Below are 14200 nucleotides of genomic sequence, written 5' to 3'. Positions count from 1 at the left end.
AAAGAGGTGATTGAAAGCTCGGTAAAAAACCTTCATGAAAGATGTAAAATGTCGTAAAATAATGCCAATGGGCAGCCAACCTATTACCACCAGTTATACACCAGTAAAAGAATCATAAAAGCCTTAAAAATTTGTTAAGAAAATTTTCGAAAGTCGAAAACATTTTTATAATTGTAAAATAGTAGTCAACCACTCGGATTTGTCAGAAAATCGCCTAAATATAGTTGCAGAAACATTTAAAATGATTTTGGAACTGTCGCAGCTATTTGAAAAACATAAATAATCGTTTGAAAACAATAAAGGTTACCCAATAATAGTACAAAAACTAGACTTGTCAGCAAATCAAACGGCGCAATCGGTAGCTATCAGCAGCTTGTTGAAAAGCTGTCAAACACGAAAATACGACAGGTCGAAATATGTAAAACTTAAAAACTTTTTAAAACCTTGTAAATTAAAGCCCAAAAACTGTCAAGAACCGTATTAAATTACGCTGATAAACCCAATTTCTGCCCTAGGGCCTAAACTAATAAACAATGAAGGATTATTGATTTTTAACCATTCCTGTGAATTTTGGTGCCCGCGAAATAGTAACATTTCGAGACCCAAATGAGTTTTCCTGTAAGCCAACGTAGAAGTAATGAAACCGGCGAAAAATTGTTCTGCCTAATTTTGACGCAATTCTGCATACACAAGGGGCAAGCAAACATTTTTCATCACTTTCGTTGATTAGTTTTGTCGGTAATTCCGTTTATGTTGAACAAAATTTTATTGAAACGAAAGAAAGTTATTAACCCGTATTAAAAACCAAAATATTGACCCATAACCAAAACATATCAAAACAGTCTTTAACAGATTTTGAAAAAAAAATATCGATTAGACAGGAGAAAAAGTAACAGGATGTTCTGAAAAGTTTTGAAAAACTTTCAAAAACCATCAGGAGATTCTAGAGATGTTTCGAATCGTAACAAAACCAAAAAATATCTTCACAAAATAGGGAAAAAACACGTAATAGTTGCTGAAAAGTTGCCAAAAAATGGTTGCTATACATTTGAAAGTCGTTTTTATTTGAAAAAAAAATATTTTAGGATGAATTCGAAGTGAAAATAACCATTGATAAACAGTTTTAATATCGTAAAACAAATTAGAAAAAGTACGAAAATGAAAATAGTCCAATAATCTTATTAGGTCAAAACCCGAATAACACAAATTTGAAGAACTTTGTTGAATAAAAACAAAACAGTCTTATTGAAACCACTTTTCAAATCTTCTAAAGCATTGAGTTTTTTCCTTACTAAGGGTTCGCCCCTTGTCGTTAAAAACTTGAAAGGTCTCAATCGTAACAATAATCATAAAAAAGTACAAATCGTTCAAAATATTCCCAATCCTTCAAAAGTCCTGAAAAAGTGATTGAAAAATTTAAAAGCAAATTTTTTGTCTCTGAAGAAAGAAGTAAAATCTTTTTTTTTTTTCAAAAGATTGTTAGACAATTATTTCAGTTTTAAGTAGGATTCGCAAAAAAATTGTTGCATAATTAAGTTCCGAAACTTCTTAAAATTGACAATAAATTATATTGAACTGGCCAAAAACTCTTCGAGGCCGAAAAATCATCGATAGTAGGGGAACTGCTCCATTATTCATCTCATTTAGCCGATATTCACGAAGAATGCACGGATTAGACACCAAATTTTCACGAAATTATTGAACAAATAAACAAAATACGCTTCAGCATTGTATATTTAGTAAACTTAGCTAGATTTATCCTGAATTTTGGAAAACAAACCATTTATCACAACGCTACCAGATCCATCTCAAAATTTGAATCACTGCTCAATTATTCATTTCACGATAAATTGGTAACCTAGGTAACCACTGCAGTGCCGTCGATTTATGTCAATTATGTCGGAATAATTTAAAGTTTTCAGTATGAATTTTTCCTATTAACAGAAACTGATTTGGCAACTTTTGATTTTCTGCAACGCAGTGAAAACAGATGAAAATACATACAGTTGAAATTTTGGAATTGTAGAAATTCATCTCATATATTTCTGCTAATTACAGCTTGTTTTTGGAAATTTGAGGTGAACATTTCAAATATTAACATATTTTTAGTGTAGTGATTGATTTTTTAGTGATTAAAATAAAAAGTGGTTCGCTAGTGAGGAAAAAAACTTTGGTTGGCTGCTGAAAGAGTCCCGTTGTAGCCGTGTAGAACAATGCGCGGATTTTGTTTTCTGAGATAGATGTTTGAATTGAATGAGTTTTCGAGTGCAGATGCCCGACTATAATATCAAATTTAGAGCTTTTATGTGAGTTTTTGAGGATTCTACTTTATGAGAAATCTAAAGTGAACTAAGAAGTGAACTTATCAAAAAGTCATAAAAAGATCAGGAAATGGTCAAAATCATATTGACAACCATCGAAACCTGTTATAAAATCAAAGAAATCCATCGAACTGTCGAAACAATCAATAGAATGTAACTCAAAAATCTTTAAAAATTAGAAAAAACAAGGCTTGGCAATTTTCAATAGCACAAGAGTTCACATTAAACAAATACAATTTCCTGCATTTATGCAGATACGTGGATAATTTTCCAATAGATTACTGCAAGAACGAAGGAAACCCGTTGAAAACTAACCGACTTATAAGCATTTGAAATAAGAGCATTTTTTGTATTTTCATTTCACACCTTTGTAGTGGAACTTTCTGAGAGACCTAGTTCTACGTCAAAACTAGACGACAGACAGAGATCTTGGTTGCCAGGATTCAGAATGCTTGTGTTGTTACTAAAACAAGGCAGAGCTTTACCGGAGGGACCGTCCGTTCCAACATTCGATAATAACATTCGATGTCGCTACCGACACCACTATCGCTGCTGCCATCCGCTCTTTATTTGTATTTCAAATGTTTGAAAAGGGCTCAAATTATTTTTATTATTAGATATACCTATCTGTAGAATCTGAACATTCTGAAAAGTGTCTTAACTTTCATAGAAAAATATTGAAAAATTGAATTCAAGATTCGACACAAAAAAAAACATTTGAAAAACAAAAAGCGGCCTAAAATCAAATCGGTCATCTCAAAAACCGGAAGAAGTGAAAAATATGTCCAATTTCATGATAAAAAATCGTTTTTTCGTTCTTGTAGCAATCGATTGGAAAATTTTCTAAGAATCAGTTAAAAAAGCTTTCAAATGTGTTATCAGAAAAATGCCCTAATCTCCTAGGTCGAGGTAGCACACAAATGCGATCAACATATCCGATATAAAATTAAACAACAATTGTTCTTATAAGGACAACAAACAATTTATGGAATTTTTATATTTCCACGTTTTGCGCTGGAATTAAAAGTAAAATGTTATTTTAAACTGCAAGTACTCTGACTGTTGTAACTTGTTTGCGTTGTATAGTGTTTATTCCATTCCTGTTCAGTTATGTATGTGAACTTCTCTTTTGCACAAAATTTGAATCATATTCAATACAAGTAATGTAACAAACAACTCTATGTAGTTCTACGTCAACCTTGTGGTCGTGGCTTTACATACTAAATTTTCATTTGAAAATATTTAAAACAATTAATTTCAAGATGTTTCACTTATTTTTTTTTTTCTAAACTTAAAGTGGTAATAGAAATATCAGTCATCACTTACTGCTTTCAAAATAAGGTTTGCAGAAAGGTAGTTTTAAAGCCTAAAACACTTCTTAACAAACCAAAGCGTGCACTGTTAAGGAAAATTAACTTTTCCAACAGAACCTTTTTTAACCGGTTTGAAAAAGGTTTTGCTAAAAATATTTGTTTTCCATGTTCAAAAGAGTTTTTGTCCATCTATAAAAAAAAATTTGAAGAAAATTATAGATGACCAATTTTTAGTACCAATTTTTTAGTTTTTAAAATAAATATTTTACAGTGTAGGATCTTAAATTTAATTATTTCAATATTTTTAAATGAAAATTCAGACAATTCTGTAGAAGTCATCCCTTGGCATATTTTTTCTATCTCTCCTAACTCTTCAAATATATCAATATATTTCAAATGTAACTACAGATAAATTCACCAAAAAAATATGCAAAGTTGCTAAAGGTAGTAAAGCCTACACACTCACAAAGCTTCATTGTATTCTGAGAAGGTGCTGCCAATCTCTCAGTCAAGTTGGTGCGAAATCATTTTCCTGTAACATTGTGTCCGGAGGTAGAACCACTCGATAGTAAAATGATTAGATTGAGCAGAGGCAGACTGTTTTGAAGCCCAAAGATATTCTGTTGACTGTGTTAGGAAGAGTGAGTATAAAGCGACCAATCAGAGGTACAACATTTGTGTTTCACCAAGACTTGACAATTTTCAATTGTAGGTACAATAATTCGTATAATCAAATCACGACCTACGATTTTGAAGACAGAACGTTACAAATTTAAGCAAAACAGAATGAAAACGATAAAACCAAGATTGTTAAAAGAATCAATAAGTCGTTGTCGACTTTGAGCAAATAACAGTTTTGAAGAAGCCAGAAAAACAATAAAAACGTGATAATAATGCTCTGAAATGTTATAAGAAATCAAAAGTTGACCAAAATGTTAAATATTCATTAAAATATGAAGATTTATTGAATAAATATCAAGAATATGTTCAGAGAACATTATCAATTTTGTAATAAAATGTAAAAGAAGTAATCAATTCTTGAAGTTAAAAGAAGGGTTCGTATAAAGTTTGTCAAAAAATATGTAAAGTCGGCTAAACGTGATCGGATAATTTTCGACGAACCTTAAACCATTGAAAAATTGAGTTTGAACGTATTTCGTAGTTACTCCTTTGTAATGTGGAAATATTCTCCTTGTCGAGCCTCATTAGTTATTTCCGCCATGTAGCGGAAAGGTGTATTTTTTTAGCGTGAGGGTTAAAGTAAAAGAATAGAAGGGAGCCCAACAATAAACCCATGCGTAAAAGTTCCTTTGATACCGAACGGTCTGATTATACGAAGATTCAAACTCATGACCAATCGCTTGTTAAAGCGGACTCTTTAACTTAGAGGCTTTGAGCTCCCCTTTAACCATTATGTGTTCGGCAAGGCACCCGGGCACCTTTTCAGACTTTTATTTTTTTTATTCTCACTTATTTTCCGTCGGTCCAGCTCCGCTACTGTTGTTGTGCCAATCACCGACGCCCGGGGAGGCGACTCCTTTAACTTACGACCCGTTTATTAACGGACCGGCGCCAACGGCTTTACTTCCTCATGCGATGGAAGGCGTGATCCTAGAGATTTTTCGCTTCAGACAATCTTCCGGTGTCGGCTAGGATTGAATCTAGACCAGTTGGGTTGGTTGTGAGTGGATCACGCCACCCTACAACCATCGACACCTATGTCGGCGTTGGGATTCGAACCCAGGCGTCGAGCGTGGTTGGCGGAGACGTTACCAACCGCGCTAGGCCCCCGCCCCGCCTTTTCAGACTTTATTACTTTATTTAAAAAAAAAAAACAAGGTCAATGCTTCTAACTTTTCCAATTCTTGACCGATTTTGAATTTGGGCTCGTCAAAAGATTGGAAAATATGACTGAAATAACTTTTTGGTGGCCCTAAATAGATACTTAATGGGATCTGGGGTCGATTTCCGGCCTCTGGATATCATCCCGGTTTCGTATATACTTGGTATTACGTAAATACCTTGCAGTTTCACAGAAGCCATAAACCGCCAAGAATGCCTAAATACAACCTTTAGCTACCACCTTAGATTTCAAAATGGTGTCTGTGTTTGAATTTCGGTCTCTGGGTACCATCTCAAGAATGAAAATTTATGGCAGGTTTCCAGAAACCGGAAAATATCACTACAGAACTCTGTGCTTCATCCCAATGACGGAAATACCCACGTTTGGTGATATTTTGTCATTTCCGAAAGCCGAACGTCGCTATCTTGGATTTCAAAATGGCGCCTGAACTTAGAATTGCATCTGGGTCGATATCCGGATTTTAGATACCATCGTGCTGGAGAAACGAGGTTTAAATAAGACTCCTTCCTCTTCAGGGAATTGTGATTGTGACGCGGTGTTGGTAGGAGGAACGAGGTTCGATAAGACTCCTACCTCTTGACAAAATAAGTCCTTCTTATAATAAAACTGATCTCAGAAATATTTACCCTCTACAGGGAATTGTAATTGGCGATATTGGCACAAGGAACAAGGTTTCGATGAGACTCCTTCCTCTTGACATAATAAGTCCCTCTTAGAATAAACCTGGCCAGAGAGAAACGTTAGGTGTAGCCTCAGTTCAGAGAAGTGTAGTTTGGCGATATTGGTAGGATAGAAAAAAGACTCGGTATAGTAGAGCAGTAAGCTTGAAATGAAAGAGTAAACTCTCACACACAAGCACTGATCGGATATAAATGAAAAGCGTATCATTCACTTCAATAGTGATACCGCCAATAATATAAAGTGCGGAGTACAGAAAACGCCTGGGCGATATCACAATAGATCAAAAATGTCTCTGGTCGCAGTGATGAGTCCATGCAAAGGAAAAAAAAATCCGCAATTGAACAGTTTTGAGGCAATGAATCAAGCTGCGTCGTTCATTGCAGCAACTTAAACCTTCGATCTACTGCATCCTGTTTAATTCACGAAACATTTAATCGAAATTTGCTCACCCAGAACAAAATTAAACAACGACTATGTGAGATGCTCCTTCCTCGCTATAGGCGACTTTAATGGCTTTAATAGAAAATTTTCCCCAATGTGCTGGTGGTGTCTATGATCCGAAAGAATGGAGCTGGAAAGCAATGTGTCCATTCTGTTTTCATGGCGGTCACGTTCTTAGCTTTCAATTTATAGGCACTATTTCCCGCCTTCAAGTTAAATGTTACACGTGTATTTAGTTTTAGGTTCACTTCTTTCAATACCTATGCCAAATTAAGTTAAATTAACTTTTCAGATCACTATTCACCAACTAGAGGAGACTTTTATAAGGTGTTGTTTTTTATTGAATTATTTTTATTTCACATGACGCCGATTTTTTCCGTGTACAGTCTATATTGGAGACTGTCAGAGAGTTTGCAGCAGACATGCACCTTCGACGATGCCTGGATTAAGTTGGGGATTTGATGGGAATGAAATTATTACATCTAAGGTGACTCTAATATTGAAGATTTCTTGGAATAAAAACCAATATTCCTGTGTGTGACATTTATAAAGATGATATCTCGGGCAGCAGTTATTTTACGTAATTGCAGTGAAAACGATCACTTGATTATACATGTAGATAAGCCCAATTTAATATTCATGTTTCCAAATGATGTATCGTAAGCATCACACATTCAAGTTAATTTCAAAAGTTTGGCAAACAAAGTGAAAAAAAAAGTTTCTCCTACTATTCTCGTGAGCTCGAAGCAAACCAAGAAACCAATCCTGAATAGACATTCTGTGATTAGAATGATGGAAAACTACTAAAAGTTCGGCTTCGGTTCCTATGTAGGTTCCGATTGACGGCTTTAGTGATGATTTTGCTTATTCTTTATAAACCGGCTAGACCAATCGAGAAAACTAGAAGCCTGCCGTTACCAAAAATTTCAAATTGAAACCGCAAATAATCCGAACCGCAGCTCTTCGATAACGGAGGAGAGTAACCGCTAACTCTAAGCAAAGAATCGATACTCGCTCCTGCTTTTAACCACGAAAGCGCCGAAAAAGGCAAAGGGTAAAAGATCGCAACATTTAGGCGTCTGAAGTTTCTCTCCAGGACTTTTTTTGTCATGATTTGATGAATATTGAAAGTTTGATATCCTATGATATGAATACGCTTTCGTTAAAGTGAAAATAAGCCATCTTCATCTCAACATTTTCTTCTGCAGATGTGGACATGAACACGTTGAAAATCCTTTACGAAATTGATTTTGTTTTTTTTTTTTGAGTTTGTCTGTTTCAGTGAAAGTAATAATTTTTTATGCAACACGATTTGGCATTCTCTAACCTTACCAAATCTCACAGGGCAAACACAAAACGGATAGCAAAGTTTAACGCTTGTCGGAAAGAAATTTGGTAGAAGAAAACTTTTCCTCTTTCGCCTAGACTTTTTTTCTACTCGCTATATATCTGCGTAAAGGTTAATGCGATGTAAAAAGTTATTTACTCTCGACCATCGGAAGCACTAGTTAGGTATACGTAGGTAACTTTCACCGCTGCAGCAAAACAAAGCGTTCTCATAGATCCAAACAAACTTTGGCTTATCGATTGATATGAATATGCAGCAACGTTCGTAAACTACTGGTGCGGAATTGATTAGTCCTAGGGCTGAAAAAACGGTTTCCCGCTTTTGGATTTATTTGTGCACGCACTTAGGATTTTGTATGTATGTATGCGGGAACAATTCTTCCTGAAGGCTATATTTTTTTCCTATGTAGGGTGACCACTTTTGTTTAGGATGCCTGAAATCGCAAACACAAGTGCTTATAAAAGGTTAATTATTGCTTGAATAATTAAAATTGTATTCGTTCTGAATACATCCTTTAGTTTTATTTATTCTGTTTTATTACGTTTTACAACAGTTCAATTCAAATTTTATGCCAGCATTGTTTGAGTAAATTTATTACGAGTTGTTTTTCTCTTCTTTTAAAGTTCGATGTCATTCGTTTCTGATAATGTAGGCGCGCAAAGTCACGAGGTTTCTCGTAATAATATCGAGGTCGTCTAAGAAGCCTATGAGTCGACTACTTCCGCTGAAAATCGTGAGTCTCGTTTCGAGACCCGCTTGTCGAATTACATCCCCAAGAGCAATGCTAAACAACGTGCAGTATAGCCTATTTCCTCTTTTCAACCATTTGCTTTCTTTGAAAGGATTCAAGAGTGTTCTCGCCACGCACACGTAACACATCACTCGATTTAAGAAAGCTTTAATAAGCCATGTCAGTTTATCCGGAAAACTGTTATCATTTGCGTACTACTGCCATAGCTGATCTCAAAAGGCTGTATCCCACCTCGTCCCTGTGCATATCTGTACTGAAACTGGTTAACCTTCTCGTAAAACTTACAGGTCATATTAGCCCGAAATAGTTTGTATAACCTCTTCTCGATCTCTGCCCTCTTGCCTGGCGTTTATTCCTCCTCAGAACCATTTCGAGCTCGTCGATATATGGCCGCGTTCTCTCTTGTGACGATGCTTACCAACCATTTCCTTTTTCTCTGCTTGGATCTATGTCAAACCAGTCATTTTGTCAGCTCGACGTCACCTCACCTAGTGCCGCGGTTGCGGCTTCTCCTAAGACAGAAAAAAACTTGCCCTAACCATCGTCGCGAGTTGAAGCACCAGCAAAGGTGGACGGTTTTGTATGTGTATGTGAAATACCGTAGATAATTTTGAGCGCAAATATACTGCTACTAGTTAGTGGTTTGAGACTCGTGGATCTCCAGGTGGCTTTAAGGATACCTTTGCGAGTAAAAAAGATGCTTCTGGGCCTCGGGAAGCAGGTGAAGTTGATGCATCGTTGGCCGTTGTCGGTCGTGTCCGTGTGTTGTTTGATAGGACCTATCACCGGTCTATACATCACTTCTTTACCAACCTGGACGTTTATATTTTCAATAACGAACTTGCTGTCCCGTGACGAGCAGCTGTCGAATGTTGCATCCAACTGCACGTAGAACGATTCCTTCTCGTTACCACGTCTACATTCGTGTGGGCAGTGCAGGTTTTTAATGCTGTTGTTGGAGAAGCGACCTTTAACCTTCCACAAGAAGGAATTAGTCAAAATCATCTCCGCTGCATTCGAAATCCAGTATAAATACAAAACCCGCAGTCAGCAACTTGCTGCAATCGTCGCCCTAATTTCCAACAATGGACCATAAGCCCTTCGTTATTGCGTATTGGAATGCTTGTTCTATTAGGAACAAACACGTTGAGTTTCTCGATTATGGAGGAGGTCGATATTACCGTCATTACGGAGACTCATCTGAAGTCGAAAGTTAACGTCTTCCTTCCGGTTTTTCAGCCGGTATGACTAGACAGGATCGGTGTAGGGGGTGGAAAAGTTACTATCGCAGTGAGGAGCAACGTCAAGCGTCGCCTGCTGTCGAGTTTCCAGCTCAAGGCTATCGAAACCATCAGCGTCGAAACCTCGCTCGGCCCAATCATCATCGTAGCTAAATAAACTAGCACTCGAGACGGTACCGCTGCTTGACTACGAAACGATTAAGCCGAAGCTCAGCACGAGCTGTGGGGCGACCAAATACCTGACAGGATCTGTATCAGGTGGAAGTTGACTTCTCCATGGCGCCTCCCGACCCATCCGGATACCACCGGAGTAAGTCAGTGCGTCCATCTACCCTTCACGAAATTGGACCATTTCTGCTGCCATCTGATCATCGAGAATGATCTTCTGGTACCTCGTATGCCCCTCGTGTCACGTTGATCAAAGCATTCTACGGCGTCCCTTATGGCTACGCTGGTAGGCATGATACCGGACAAGACGCAGATTGCGTCGTATGACACTGTATAAATCGCACTCGCAACCCTCAGGCACATGAGCCTGTAGATACTTTCCAGTTTATTGTTTATTGTTTCTCCGTATTCGATGTAAAATCGTACAGACTAAATCTTAAACTATGTGTCTAATCCTAGCTTTAAAAGACGTTTTCGACATACCATACTCGTGGAAACTGCTTACATCATTGTATGCTCTTAAACTGGAGCTAAATGGACTGAAATGGCCGTAATTAGTTCTATGTACGGGAAGATTGATGACTGAGTAGCTTCGAAGATTACGTCAAGGGATGTTAAAGTTGATTTGCTGCAACAGTTCCGGACAGTCGATGTTCCCTTCGATGATGTCGAATATGAACATCCGCTGGAGCTTGATCCGACGAGTCGTTAAAGTGTCTAAACTGATATGCATACAGCGTGCTGAGTAATCGGGTAGAGCCATAGGATCCCTCCATGAAAGTCTGTGTAATGCATAATCCACAAATTTCTTTTGTATTCGTTCAATTTTAGCAGTAAGAGTCACCTGATACGGTGCCCAGATTGCAACCGCATACTCTAGGATGCTGCGAACCAAGGTAGAGAAAAGCGTTTTTAGGGTATAGACATCAGTGAAGTCGGATGTTTGCCTTCGTAACAACCCCAGCATTGCAAATGCTTTGGCTGGTAAGGTTGAAATGTGATCGTGGAACTGAAACTCAGAATCTATTGTGACACCTAGATCGCGAATGGACTGGACCCGCTCCAGCGTAATGCTATTGATGTGGTATGGATAATTGATTGCATCTAGGCGACGAGTAAATGTGATCAATTTGCATTTAGTAACATTCAAGTTCATTCCATTTTAACGACACCACAATAAGAGCTCGTCTATATCGCTTTGCAAGGCTAAACAGTCCAGCTCGGATGAAACTACTCGGTATAGTTTGAGATCGTCAGCAAAATATTGTTTCGGAGACCTCAGTCGGGAACAAACATCATTTACGAACAGGTTGAAGATAAGTGGACAAAGCACGCTACCTTGTGGCACACCTGAAGTGATGACGAATTCTCTGGAGTACGCTGAGTTAACACAGACTGATGCTTTCGATTTAAGAGGTAGGAGTGTAGCCATTCGGTGATATGTTCTGGTAATCCCATATGCTTGAACTTTTCAATGGCGTAATTGTGTGGAACAACATCGAACGCTTTAGAAAAGTCGAAATAAACCGAGTCAACTTGCTTTCTGTTTTCGACTTCTTTAAACAAGTAGTTCATGTAACACATTAGGTTAGACGTTGTTGACTTATGCTGCATAAACTCATGTTGGTGCTCTGATATCACAGATTTCACAGCTCTGTAGAGTACAGTTTGAATCATTGTTTCGAATACCTTTGCAAGTGAACACAAGATTGATACTCCACGATAATTTTCTACATGATAAGTACTGCCTGACTTATGAATAGGCACAATTCTGGAAAATTTCCTGATATCTGGGAAAGTCTTATTTAAAAGCGATAGTTTGAAGAGACAAGCAACAGGAAAAGCCAATGAAGATGAACAATTTTTCAGGAACAGCGGCGGTAATCCATCGACCCCGGCTCCTTTAGTTGGGTCAATGTGTTCGAGTTCTGTTTGAACTTCGCTGGTTGAAAGAAAAAATACTGGGAAATTGATGTCATACGTTGGTACTCGCTGAAAGGAGTCTGGATGCAAAGCGGGTGTCACTGTGCTATAAACACTTACAAAGAAATTGGCAAATAGGTTGGCCGCTTCGTAATTGGAGTTAGTACTTGTCCCGTTATGTTCAACATTGGATGGTATCCTGGGGCTCGCCTTCGAAGACTTGATATGTTTCCAAAAAAAAAAAATATATATATATATATATATATATATATATATATATATATATATATATATATATATATATATATATATATATATATATATATATATATATATATATATATATATATATATATATATATATATATATATATATATATATATATATATATATATATATATATATATATCCTATACGTTTCAGCAAGGTGTTCTTTATGTCACGAAGAGAGTTGCAATTTTCTGTGGTTCTTGATTTGAAATAACGTTTTCGCATTTTACGAAGCATGTTCCTCATTTAGCAAAGCTCAGCTGTCCACCAAGGCTTACGCATTGGAACGCTGGAAGGACGTCTTCGTTTACGCGGGACATTTTCAGTCAGAACTTCCAACAGTTTTTCATAGAAGATAGACACATCCACATCAATTGAATCACCTGTTAGATAGTGGCGCCAGTCGACAGACATAATGACGTTATTTATCGAAGTCACAGTTTCTAATGTTTAACGACATAAAACCAGTTCGTTGCTCACTTTCCTCGAAAACGTCATTGTTAACATCTAGCAAAAAGACTAACGGATTGTGAAAAGGGTCAACTCGTAGAAGTGGCTCAGCGGGTTCAAACACTTTCACCTCATCAGGTACGTTAACAAAAGCTAAATCTTGCAACCGTCCCATTGAATTTGTGAACTGGTTAACTTGTAGAAGTCCGTAAGCAAGCAGTGATTCAGTGAGTTCTAATTCATGTTCGGAAGATGCATTAATGGGTAAATAACCATGAAGATCTTCATCAATTTGCCACACGAGGTTCGGTAAGTTATAGTCTACCAAAATCATCAGAATATCAGCGTCTTTCAGACGATCAGAGATGTCAAAAATTGCTGCACAGTGAGCCTTGTATAAATCTATGGCAGAGTTTGGAGCAAAATAATCGGAGCACAGATAAAGTGAGCGAGTACGAAAATCGATCCGAACAACCATTTGCTCAAGATGATCACAATCTGGAATCGCAGCATTTGTAGCAGTTTTTTTTTTCATCTCAGAGGAAGCTTTTTGGATGGATTGCATGAGTTAAGGCGTATTGATAGCAGATTGCGCAGCATACAATGATTATACACTTTGAGCTTGGTATGCTTATTCAGAGATGACGCTTCCGGCGAAATCAAAATGCGCGGGGAATGACAAAGACGATGGAGAGTAATAGCAATTATCACTTTAAACAAATTCACTCAATAAACAAGTAATGCACTAAACTTCACTATTTTCTCAAAGAATGATACCACAGTAGACCAACGATCAAATTTAAACGAGCAACAAAACAGTTTTTTTTTTTTTTTTTTTTTTTTTTTTTTAACAAAACAGTTGAAATGACAAAATATCACAGAGATCAAAATAATCACAATAACAAACAAGCAAGGCTACCAGATCGATTTACCACGCTGGCCCCCCCATACCTGAGTATGGACGAAACCACGCTGGCAAGAAGTTTACGCTTGTTGGCATACACAGCTAAGCTTTCCGACATCATTCGAGATATTACTGCAATAGCCATTAAAGCCCTCTTGCAGGCATAGTGACTCTTGAATGTAAGCTTATCGTCAACCATAACCCCCAAGAACTTCAAAAATCGCTATGAGGTAATGGTGCAGTCTTCGACTCTGACCACCGCCTGTGGCTCTTTTTTGCGGTGATTCACAACCGTGACCTCCGTTCCAGTAGCGAACGAGGACCACTATCCGGTGGTGCCGACCTCGGGAGCCACTGCTGAGAGGCGAGACTATCATCGCGCCAACTGGTTCCGATTCCAGCGTATCGTCGATGAAAACACCAGCATTGATCACCCCTTGAATACTTCAACGGAGATCGACCAGGCGTTTGGTCTCTATTCAGAATTTTAAAAAAGAGACCAAAACCTTTCCCTCCGCTTGATT

The 14200-nt window shown here is 37.5% G+C and overlaps 1 protein-coding gene across 1 annotated transcript in view; it reads right to left on the bottom strand.

The window, feature by feature from the left end:
• The window catches only part of LOC129717529 (uncharacterized), a 199475-nt gene that overhangs the window by 16601 nt on the left and 168674 nt on the right, over window positions 1–14200 (bottom strand). The gene's annotated exons all lie outside the window — the stretch shown is intronic.

This window comes from Wyeomyia smithii, chromosome 1 (assembly GCF_029784165.1).
Source record: "Wyeomyia smithii strain HCP4-BCI-WySm-NY-G18 chromosome 1, ASM2978416v1, whole genome shotgun sequence".
In the NCBI taxonomy this organism is placed as follows: domain Eukaryota; kingdom Metazoa; phylum Arthropoda; class Insecta; order Diptera; family Culicidae; genus Wyeomyia; species Wyeomyia smithii.
This window is presented reverse-complemented; position numbering and strand designations above follow the sequence as displayed.